This window comes from Parasteatoda tepidariorum, chromosome 6 (assembly GCF_043381705.1).
Source record: "Parasteatoda tepidariorum isolate YZ-2023 chromosome 6, CAS_Ptep_4.0, whole genome shotgun sequence".
Lineage (NCBI taxonomy): Eukaryota > Metazoa > Arthropoda > Arachnida > Araneae > Theridiidae > Parasteatoda > Parasteatoda tepidariorum.
Window position 1 is genome coordinate 53,472,855 of NC_092209.1, and position 12,612 is coordinate 53,485,466.

At 27.3% G+C, this 12,612-nt stretch overlaps 1 protein-coding gene across 1 annotated transcript in view; it reads right to left on the reverse strand.

Moving 5' to 3' along the window:
* LOC107444090 (PDZ domain-containing protein 7) overlaps positions 1–12,612 on the reverse strand; it is an 89,099-nt gene that overhangs the window by 69,602 nt on the left and 6,885 nt on the right. The gene's annotated exons all lie outside the window — the stretch shown is intronic.

The window sequence follows — 12,612 nt, forward strand, 5'->3', positions numbered from 1 at the left end:
ATATTTTTAAAGATAAGTCAATAGTTGAATAATAAACTCTTTTTAATGATCATTCTTTTCCTCTAAAATACATGAAACATAGTACGAAAAAAAATTGACTATCCAATAATAAATTGTATACCATATCACAAGAAATTATTTTAAAAAAAAAGGGCTTTAAAACATGAACTGAAGTTGTTGACTTATTCGAAAGAGAAAGGACTTCGGTAAAAAAAATAATCTAGATCACTTTTGTTTATTCAGAGAGCATATTTTCAGAGATAAGTCAACAGTTGAATAATAAACTCTTTTAGTCATCATTATTTTCCTCTACAATACGTGAAACATTGTACGAAAAAAACTGACTATCCAATTAAAAATTGTATACCATATCACAAAAAATCGTGAAAAAAAGAGCTTTAAAACATAAACTGAAGATGTTGACTTACTAAAAACAGAATGAATTTCGGTATAAAAAATAATCTAGATCATTTTTATTTATTCAGACATTAATATAACTTTTGAAAGTGTATCAATAAAAGAAAAATACTTCATTTTCTCGTTCATTTTCTCTACCCCTCCCAAAAATCATTAAGTTCTCTAATTGTGCAAATCGAAACATCGTTACAATAATAGTAAAAAGCATTTACAAAAAAGTCATGATTTCTTTCCTTATAAAATAAATGTTTACGAAACAGAACAGTCAGTTTAATGTCTTGATCAATTAACAGCATTGATATAAATGTGTTCAAGCAATTTTCAAGCTTTAAAGCAGTTGGTTTTTTTTCTCTCTAACTGTTCTAAGTATTCTATGTGATTTACTATCTTTTGAAGGAAACTGCATCAAAATTTTGGGAAAAGAATTTAAGAATTTTTGAAGCATTCATATATTTATTTTTAGAACGTGATCGTCGATAATTTCCTTCATTTTAAGTTTTTACGCTTAAAAAAATACACTAGTTTGTAGTTTGTTCAATTATTTTTTTAAAATAGCTTTCTCCGATCCTCTTTAGCTAAGTAAACATTTACATTACTTTTCTTTTCCTTCTTAATATTTTCATTCAAAAAAAAAATTCAAATAGTAGTTTGAATTATGTGCATAAATTTTGAATCAAGTTAATTGTCATGTCTTATTTTATTTCCGCAAATTCACACATTGAAAAAAACTACAAGAAAATTGTAAAATTTACTGTGGTTTTTTTCTGGATCTATGGGAATACCAAAAGGGTAGGTAACTTTTACCGAAGCGTTTTGGTAATGATTTTGGTAAAATTAAGAATAAAATTTGGTTTTATAATACGTCATAAAATTTGGTATTAGTGACAAAATTTGGCAATTTTATCCTAACACCTTAGAGCATGACATAAAAACTAATTAATTGATTAGATATACTTTTCAGCTCGTGTAATAAGAACTATAATATTGAAAACCATAATTTCTGGTAAATCGTTACCATATGAAAAGAAAAGTTAACAAATGAACATTATAGATACCGTGTATTTTGGTTTTTATAACCAGAATTCCGAGTTTTTTTTTATTCCATTACCTTACAGTACGGTAATACTGAAAGAATTTTCCTATTCTTACGATGCATTAAAAATTTTTTGAAGGTGACCCAAATGGCCAGATATTATTAAATAATAGAAATTTTAAAAAAATTCATTTTTAATAGTTCGGATTAATGATCCAAATTTTAGTATTTTCCAATGACTTTATATTTCATAAAATATGAAGATAGTAAGAAAAGATGATAAATTTAATAAAGATAAGAAACTATAGATATTGATTGTTTAACTAATTTTTTATTGATAAGACAGATTATTTTTAACAGTAAGGCACATGTAGGTAATATTTTATAGCCATTTTATTTTTAATAATTTAAGTTCTTATAACCATTTTAATACTATATTTTGCTCCTTGAAAAATACTTTAATTATAATAGTTTGCAGACACAAGCGAAACTAAATGCAGCAATCACAAAAATGTCGATTCAGCCATGATATCGCTTATTTGAATTATGACATGATTCAAATAAGACAAATGTGACATGATTGATGATAAAATTCGTGTAATCAAGTTTAAGTACGATTGATTCATTTTAACACCGTATGAAGTATGAGGTTTAATTAAATGATACTATGGCTCAACGATATAATAGCCAAACGATATTGTAGCCCAAATCATCGAACATTTTAGTTTATAGTCTGAAAACTTCGCAACAGACTCATACTAGGCATCTAACGTAAATTACGGATAATAATAGCAACAACAATAACTTCATTTTCTAATTATTCTATCTCTAACATTTAATCTACAATATTGTATAACATATATTCTACTATTATATATTAAAAAAATTCGTTGTATTTTAATAATATTTACTTATTAATCATATATATTTAAAAATTTTGATACTTGAAAAGTATTGAAGTTATAAAGTATTAAACTTATAAAAAAATATAAAACCCTTAAGCTAAAGATATTAAAAAATATAAAAGTTTTAACAGCTATAAAGTCTTAAAATTATAAAGCATAAAAATATTAGAATATTTAAGCTATCAAGTACTAAAATTATAAAGTATTAAAGCTATAAAGTATTAAAATTATAAAAAGTTATGTATTACGAATATTAAATGAATAAGTATTAAAGTCAATAAAAATTTAAATTATAAAATATGAAAACACCGTTATAAATATAAAAGTTATAAAATATTAAAGACATAAAATTTTAAAAATTTAAAAAAAAACTCTGAAGTTTTGCTGTTATAAAGTAATAGAATTATAAGGAATAAGTTTAGAAAATCAGCAATGTTAACATTCTAAAGTTGTAAAGTATGAAACTAATTTATTATATTGCCAATATGTGTCAATAATTATTATTGCATTTAATACTTTTAAATGTTGAATATACGAAGTTTTAAAAAGAATTATCCGCTTTTTCATACGTGTCTCGCTTTATTAAATAAAATGACTTGAAATAATAAAAGAAATTTTGTCATTGACCTTATAGCCATACTCAACCAACTTTCAATAAACAAATTTACATCAATGTATGAAGTAAGAGTGAAATATAAAATCAATCTTCACAATTCATTTCAAGCGATAATAAAAACAAGCTCTGATATAATTTAAAAATTCTATCACGGTCGAAGTATATAATTCATTAACGCTACACTGGAAACAATCGTTTGCAATTTCTTTTTCTTGCTGTTGCCATTCTGCGTTCTCCTTTTTCTACTGACGCGTATCTTTTCCTCGTAATTCTTCAATCAATTTATATTTACCTTGGAGAAATTATGTGATTGTAGCATGAAACGTTGTTCTCAATATCAGTTCGTCATTATTTAGAAATCGATTTTTCGTTCTTCTATTGCACGACAATATCTATGATATATTGCACTAGAGTAGCCTTTAAATGACGTGCATAATCCTAAAAACCTTTTTACAAGTCACGTGAGATCGTGTTAGTTTTTCAGGAAGTAAATTTATCGCCAAACGAATAATTATAAATTCTGGCAAGATATTTATCGAGACACAATTCTATTTTAATTTTATATTGATAATTTGTTAGGTGTGTAAAAATTAAATCCTTTATTTGTTCATTTATAGGAAATCTCCGTATAGTCCTATTCAACTAATAATAAAGACATGCTTCAAATAGCGAGTAAATAATGTTATTTCAATAGTTTTATCTGTTTAATAAAAATTTTGTCATCTAGAATTGTATGAAACAAAGTCCAAATGATTATTACTTCATAATTTCTTAAATTTAAATGCATGATTTTAAAATTTCCATCGTTAATTGTCTAAATCTCTAGATTTTACTCATGGTGTTTTTTTTCTCGATTATCTTAAAATGTATTTTTGTACTGAAAGAAAAATTATATTGTAGAATTTAACACGTAATACAGCTACTAATTTCAACAGCGGGGGTTCTTTAAAGCGTATTTTTTTATTATGATTCCTCACAGTTGAGGTATAGTAAGTACAAAATAATCACAAATACCTTAGTATAATCATAATTTTGGACCAAACTCAGAAGACAACAGAATTCTGAGTCAAATCAAAATCACTACCATAGTGAATTTTTTGAGAAAAACTAAGCCGCATTTTCTTTTTTAATGTGGATAGACAAATTGCAAAAACCGTCCATAAATAGACAAAAGAAACGTTACTTATATCCCATGGGAAATTTTCTGCAGCTGGAGATGTTTTTTTTTGTTAGCATTGATAATGGCTAAACGTATTGATACGCTTTATTGTATCACGTTAATAGGAATTACGTTAGTTTTAGTTAAAATTAGAAAACTCATATTTAAAGTTAAATTTTAATTATAGAAATATTCTTGGTTACATAATTACAATTGATTAAGTAATACAAAGGGGAAGAGAATCTAGGAATCACTCACCCCTACAGCAAGAGGGAACTTCTCCAAACTCACCCTTTGGCTCACTTTATCGATGTTTTTGGCGCACTTACTAATTTGAGACTCCTTGCTCTGCATCAGTATCAAGTATACGGATACGAACCTCGTTCATGTGTATCAGCAAATTATCCTATACACAGCAAACCATCACGACTTTATTGAGCTTTACGACTTTATTGTGCGCAGTGAACGAATACATATTTCTTTGTATTTTTGTAACCTTAAACTCAACTCAAAAGACAAGGTAACTGATAAATTAGGTCATAGTAAACTCGCCTGCATGCAAAATTTTTATGTTTGAAACTAACAAATCTTTTGCATTATATTTTTAAATTAGACAAGAAAACCTCTCCCAGTTCGATCAACCGTAATAGCTCACTTTCAGTAACTGAATGCTTATAATCAAAATTATAATTACTTTAAGTAAAAAAAAAAAAAAAATCTTTCCTTGAAAGTTAAAAAAATGTGTTGACAATTTTTTTCTCCAATTTACAGCATAATCTTGAAAACAAATTAGTTTTTTTTTTCTTTTCTGGGATTTTTTACAGCTAACATTATTAGATTTGGACGATATTTATTTATTTATCAGTTTTACAAATGGCATCGTCGTTACGGTTCACCAGGTCACGAGATACGTCAAGCAGTAAATGGAAGATCCTCCACAACTAGTTAGTTGACGAACTTCCCATCATTCTGCAAAGGCAAAGGGGTTCAAGGACCCAAACAATTTACGTTCCGACCTGCTGCATGTGTTTTGGAACAATGATTGTGGTGGACCACTTCATTTCCACGGGCGCTGTCTTAAAATTAACCGTTGTTAATCCATGATTCAAATATGTATTGTATTCATCGTTATCACCTTTACGAAAAACAAATAAGAAAAATAATTTACTTGTTTGAATTTTTTTTTTTTTAATTATTCAAACTTCAAATATACTATAAAAAAGTTTAAGTCAAATTACTTTTTTAATTAAGAAAAGTCTACTGGAAGTTTAAAGTTATTTAGACTCTAAACTCATTTAAAAATATGTTGTTAGTTACTGAATAATTACTGCAATTTACAAAATGCCGACAGGCAGTATTCACGTGTAGAGCATTCTTCTAAAATTCTTTCATATTGAAATTAATATATATATATTACGCTTAAAAAAATACACNATATATATATATATATATATATATCATAAGCCAATGCTGAGAAAACAATTCCTTTTTTTATCATTGTTAAAAGCAGTTCATTATTTCTTCTGGACGACTTTTATTTCGAACAATTCTTTTAATTACTAAGAAAGCACTATTTTATCCATATTATAATTAAAATGCCTCATTAAGATGTAATAATACTTTTTATTATAAAAACTTAAATCAACATTAACTAATAAATCAGAATTATAATACAATAACTTTTTCTGACTTCATTTTTTAATGGCAAAACAAATGCGCCTGACCCTTTTTTACGATTGCCAAAATGAAAAAGAGAAATGATCGAAATAAAAAATAGGTTGAGGTGCGAAGGTTACAGGGACAATTTTAGAAGAGTAAAAGTCGTTTGCATAGTAAACAATCATTCAAGTACCGAAGGTTTTACTTGTCTGAAATTTTTCAGTATGATAAATTATGAATAAGTAAAGTGTTCTGCTTTAGAGCAACCTATTTTAAATCTTCCAAAGTTTTCTTCTTTTCTCATTTTTAACTTTCTTCTGATTTTAATTCACATTTCCCAAGAGAGGTTTAGAGAGATTTCATTTAAATTGATACTAATTTGTCAAAGCTCTGAAATATTTAATAAATAAAACAAAGTATTTATGATAATTTGAATCTTAAAAATTCTAAGATGATCTTCATGTATTGCATAAAATTTTACCGTAAGGCAAAAATGGATTTTACGAATGAGGCACACAAAATGCCGGTTCTTTATACCGTAATTTGATCCGGATTTTTTATTTTTTTTTAAAGTGTAGGTTAAATAAAAAAAGAAAAGAAGCCTATGATTTTGAGAAAAATTATCTCGATAAATATTTATATTTATTTCTAAATTTCAATTTATTCAAAGGCAAATCATAAAATGATCGTATTTGTTGACTGCCGTTTAATGCTAAGCCTATTTATGCCATACGGATTAGATTACAAGTTATAACGACGGAATTAAGAAACTTTATAATTCTCATCAACATAAGTATAAAAATTAATATAAAGTTAAGCGGTTGAATGCATTAAAAATTTCCTGATGTTATACCAGAAGTAGAAGTTAATCCGCGAGAAACAGAAGTGTCAAGAAGCCGATGAAATTCCACTAAAACCGAGAAAGGGATTATGGTACTTCTACCGTTACGGAGAAATCAGAAATCTGTTTGCACCAGACGGATTAGAGGACTCATAAGGACACGAGACAAAAACAGATTTCAATAAGTAAATGACACTTTTATGATCCTCTTATGGTGCTTTAACCTTTAGTTCGAAACTTTTACTTCATAAAAGGAAGCTATTATGTTTTAAAATTGTAACATATACCGTTAGAAATTTCTAGGAAAAAAATGGTTAAATAACAGTTTATTTAATTGTTATTTTACCATATTTAAACAAAACAGTCAAATAACAGTAAATAAGATGATATTCAAATTGTGATAAAAACCGTTTATCAACTGCTTTCACCCAATACGGTTGAATAACTTGAATTTTATTGCACCAACTGGGTCCATCTAATGAAACCACTGAGTTCCTTGAAGCTAGGTTCATGTTATAGCTGGGAGAGCTAATTTGTCAATCTTATGACCAGAAGAACGGGGTTTCGATTCCCAATGTTGACTCCACAATCATTCCCTTTTACACGTGAAGAGTTTCTAGCTCCTTGCACTTCCCAATGTGCGACCCTGGACTGTTAGAATACACTCATTCATGGATAAATAGCAGCACCATAAAGCTGCTTAACATCTCTTAAGATAGGTGAAACTACCAGATAAACTAATTAAATCACATTCCACGGCTGATTTTATAAAACACAATTCGACCACAACCTTACTCAAATGCTCATTACCCAACGAAAAGTCTAGCTTCAAAACTAGTTAAATTTCTTCTTTACGCTTTTGAAACCATGGTAGTAGTAAATGGTTAAAAAAAACAGTAAATGTAAATAATGTTCTTTACGGGTAGTCGTCCATATAAATAACTTTACAGTTACTTGGATGAACAGACTGCTGTCGGTTATTTTACCGTAATTTTAGAAGGAAAATTCTAACAGTATAGTATAACTTTGTTCAAATTTTAATACTTGAAATAAAAGGATTTAAAGTCAAAAAGTGATCAAATTTAAAGTTATGATGTATTAACGTATTAAAATTATTCAGCATTAACGTATTTATAAAGTCTTAAAATCATAAATAGTTTAATGTAGAAATTTTTATAACTATAAAATTTTAAAGTATTAAATGTCCAAAGCCAAAAATTATAAAAAAAATTTAAGAGTTTTAAAGTAAAAGAGTGCAAAAATATCTAAAATTATTGAGTACTGGTTAGAAAGTTTAAAAGACGTCTATGTTTCAAGATACTTTATAAAATATTAAAGTTATTGTGTTAAAGGTATAATTTTATTAATTTTAGAATCGCCGATTTTACTTCTAAGATTTAAGCTTCGTAAAATATTAAAATTATAAATTTTAAAAAAAGAACAAATATTTAAAGTTATAACTTCTAAAGAGTTGGGAATTTTATAAAAATAAAAATAAAAATATTTAACAATACGAAGCTTACAGTAACAAATATAGAGTTAAAATCATAAAGTTTTGCAATTGTAAAATATTAAAGTTATTAAGTTTAATGCTTCAAAAGTTTTAAATTATAAATCCAGATAAGCTGTATACAAGATATATATTATTTAAGACATAAAAGCTGAATAAATAATTAAAGTTTTAAAAGTTTTATACATATGTTATAACTGTAAAGTATTAAAAATATAAATGTTATTAAATGTTAAAATTGTAGAAAAATGATATTAGAAAATAATTGAATACTAATATTTTAAAGTTATACATTTTTAGTTCAATATTATGGTGTGGTGCTTTTTTTTATTTAAAATTAAAATCTGCATACGCAGTTTCTTAGACTTAGGTCTATAGATAATTTATTCTCGTTATTTTCCTTTTCCAATTTTGACTTTTCAAACTTCAAAAAATGTCGGCAAATTTTGGTACAACAAAATCAATTTTGTTCCAGAACTTTCTTTCTCAGTTTCATAAAAAATCGAAATAAATTTTCTCAAATATTTTGAGAAATAAAATAATTTTTTTCCGACTGTAACTTTCCAAATATTTTTATATGCTGCAAACCCAAACAAACAGTAAAAAATTCTGGATCAAATTATGGTATAAAATGCCTGCACAAACGGTATAAAGTGCGTAGTTATAATTTTTACAGTAATATTTACTTTTATAGTAATTTTTTTAGCAATATATAATTAGAAAATGATTCAGTGATTTTACTGTAATTATTACTGTTACTGATTTTTTGTTCCGTAACATGTTCCGGTAAAAATGGATTTGACGGTAAAAATGTACACCGTTTGACGCTAAAAGTTTTAACTACTCAATTTATTAGATGGTAAAAAGGATCTGGGATTATTTATAGTGATTATTATCTCAAATATAATTATAACATGACCTATAATTATACTTATAAAACCAATAAGAATTGCCTGTTATAATAACAAATATCTTTTGTTATTTTTTTATGTTTTTCTATGTATTTTCTATTATGTACTTTAAAATAAGCTATCAACTTTTGTTATAATCCAACTCTTACCATAAAATTGATTTTACAACAAAAAGTACTTTATACGCGATATTTTGCACACAAAAATAAGAATAATGAGTCACTTAAAAAAAATTTTTCAATAAATTGAGCTCATTTTCTTATTTTTAAATATTTTAAATGTATGAACTTAAATATATTATTGATATACATTATTATATTATTATATTAAATATATTATTATATTAAATATATTATTATTATAGATCAGAATATATAAAATATATTATTACTAATATATTATATTATTATTAAATATATGTAAATATATCAATTAAAATTATTAAATATATCAATTTTTTTAGGTTGAATATTGTTGTACTAGAATATCATGCAATTTGTTCAAATTGTATAAGCTAATTTCAGCAATTTTTTAAGAAAATAATTTTTGACACAACAATTTCTTAAGAAAATAATTTGTGACAAAGTTTTTTGTACCTTCATATTATAATAAATCCACATGTGATTCTCAACTTTGCCTTACATCCATTACTAGTTTAAGAATTATACAATAAAAAAATATTGTTTTAATTTAATATTTTTAATTTAATAATTATTTTTAAATTAAGTAAAATGAATATTATTCTCTTTAAACATGAGCAAATTTTTAAAAGGGAAATTATGACATAAAATAATATTCATTATTTTCAAAATTATACGAAAGAAGAAAAAAGTTGCTTTCGTTACCTCTTTAAGGTGCAACAAATTTTGACCGAAATTTTAGGCAGGCAGCATATGAGAGACAACAACCGTGGAGCAAAAATTCTTAGTTAACAAATTCCCATCAACTCTATAATGTTCTAAAGAATAGTGATTGCTCTAAAAAATAGTAGTAACTAAGAAACGGAAGACCTTTAGAAGTAAACAATTTTAAATTTTTATTAGTTCATTTTTATTAGTTCATTTTTTTTTTTTTTTTTGGCCAGACTGGCTACACTGCTCCGAAAAGGTTTAAAAACCAATTGAAATACCCAAGTAATACTGATGTGACGTATTTGTTGCAATTTCATAAAGGTTTTCCCATTGTTAAAGAAAATCGCCATTATAACACTTTATTTCGTTTGTATTGCAAGGAATTGCTCCCATTCAGTATTCTATCAAAAAAAATCAGAATAAATGTGACTTTATATGAGTTTTTAATTCTTTACCAAACATCGAAACAAAGGCGGTTTTCAATCCAAGAAAAATGGTATGAAAGCCTGTCAGTTTAATCATGACAAATGAAGTAGTAAATTCCACCTTTACAATAAGATATTTTGAAGATACGCCTAAAGCATATTCATTTTTACATCCTTTTATAGTTTTGAATAGGAAACCCATGTCACCTTCAAAAGTGTTTTTTGCCTCCAGATTCAAAGAACTTTACTTCAGTAATATGGCAATATTTAAAAAACATCGTTTGAAGGTTTGGTTTAGTTGTAAGAAAATTCATCAAGGTCGATGAAAAGAATAAAACTGAAAACGATTTCCTATATTATGTCACTACAATGCAGAAGACGATTAGTTGCGTAAGGTTAGGGAAGAGACTTAAAAGATTGCAACATTCGCTTTTTTGAAAAGAAATTTTCCACCTCTTTTAATAACAATTATACCCATCAATTAACGAGCAAAGATTTCGTAATCATGAAAGAAAATGAAAGTTTTGATTGTTAAAAAAATTAGGTAAATGAGAAGTTAAACATTGTCCAAATGTGTATTAAGGAAATGAATTCAAAATCGAACAAATGAAGGGAAGGGAGAATGCGGAAAAACTTAAGTGCCATTAGCTCTCCCGTCTTGAAAGTGTAAACATTTTAATGCTCCTTCCAATTTTAACGGAAATAATTTTCTACAGAACTAAAAAATAAGTATATTTTACTCTGTAAGTTAAGAGAAAACTGTTATCCCATTTAAAAACCTTACTTATATGAATATTATTGGCAATGTATAAAATGCCGTCAGATATAGAATATATAAGCAGTGCATGTTTTATAAACATAAACCTCAAGTATAATATTTGTTAGGAAGTCACATGATCAAGGATTTTATGCTTACGTTACAAAACAATATGCATTTTGATGAAATTGATGCGTTATGTTAACTGCAATAATTGCTTAAGAGTCAAAATAATTTTTTTTTTTTTTTTATAACCGAAGATGAACAGCCGACTCGATTTTTAGTTTACGACTACCAATGTTCAAACCTAAAGCCTTGAAATTTAAAGAACTCCAGAAGACAAGGGAACTCCTAGATCAAGCATTGGGAGAAATTTGCCCTCGTGGAGGACTTTTTGATGGAACTGACCAGTATTTGCTTTACATGGAGAGAAAAACCCCGAAAACCTGCCACGGTTAGTCTGACTGCAAAGGGTCTCTAACTCATGGCCCGTCTACCACTGAGGATATTTTATATCAGCCGTGTGGTCGGTGCGAGCCGGGTGCGGAGTGCGTATAGACTAGCAATAGCTGGGATTCGAACACGGGACACCTGAGCCCCCACGTATCAGCAACATGTATTTAGAGCAGTGGAATTTTAAAAAAAATTAATGTTTCATCAACTAACACATATTCCATAGCAAATAAATTCCGCACGTTCTATTCTGTGAAAACATTTGAAGTATTTTATTTTAAACGGACGCAAAAAAGGATACTTCACATTTTAACGAGCCGAAAGTCAAATAACTTATCACATATTATTCCTATAGCATTTTCTGCGTTAAAAATAAATCTATGGGTGCAATTAAAAACAAAAATGGAGTTCTATTTTTAGAGAGAAAAAAATAATCCTCAGGTTAGGATGTTCTCATTTCGATTGTATTTTCAACCAGTTAGGCATTACGGAATCTCAAAAAAATTCAGATATTATCTATTCATTAATATTCAGATGAGAAACCTTGCCGAGTTCACGGGACGAAGGTTTCGACATTGATGCATCAGCTCGACATTTTTCCCTCAAGTTTCTCATCTTCAGTGCCGAAAGCATTATCAGATTGCGTTTTTAAACAATCGGACGCATCATGAAATTATCCCCGAAAATATTTATTCAGTTTTTTTTTTCCGTTTCATTCGGGGAGTATACAGAAGAATAATTTATTGCAAGCGTCTCACGTTCCCAAAGTACATTGTTTCCAAGCGCATTCGCGTTCTCGGTAACCTAATTTATGAGAGAAGATGCCACTGTGGAATCACAAGCCTTGACACATCGGAAAGCGGTCCGTCGGGCTGTATTTCAATCTCAGGTTTTATTATCTATCATGGAAGGCTTCCTTTTTGATAATTCTCTGAGAAACGGATATGAAAGGTTGTCATATCCAAGATACAAATCCTCATACAAAATATGTATTTATTGCTTATTATAGACTCTTGTGTGATGTTCGCCGTCTCAGAGACAAGAAAACCAATATATATATATATATATATATATA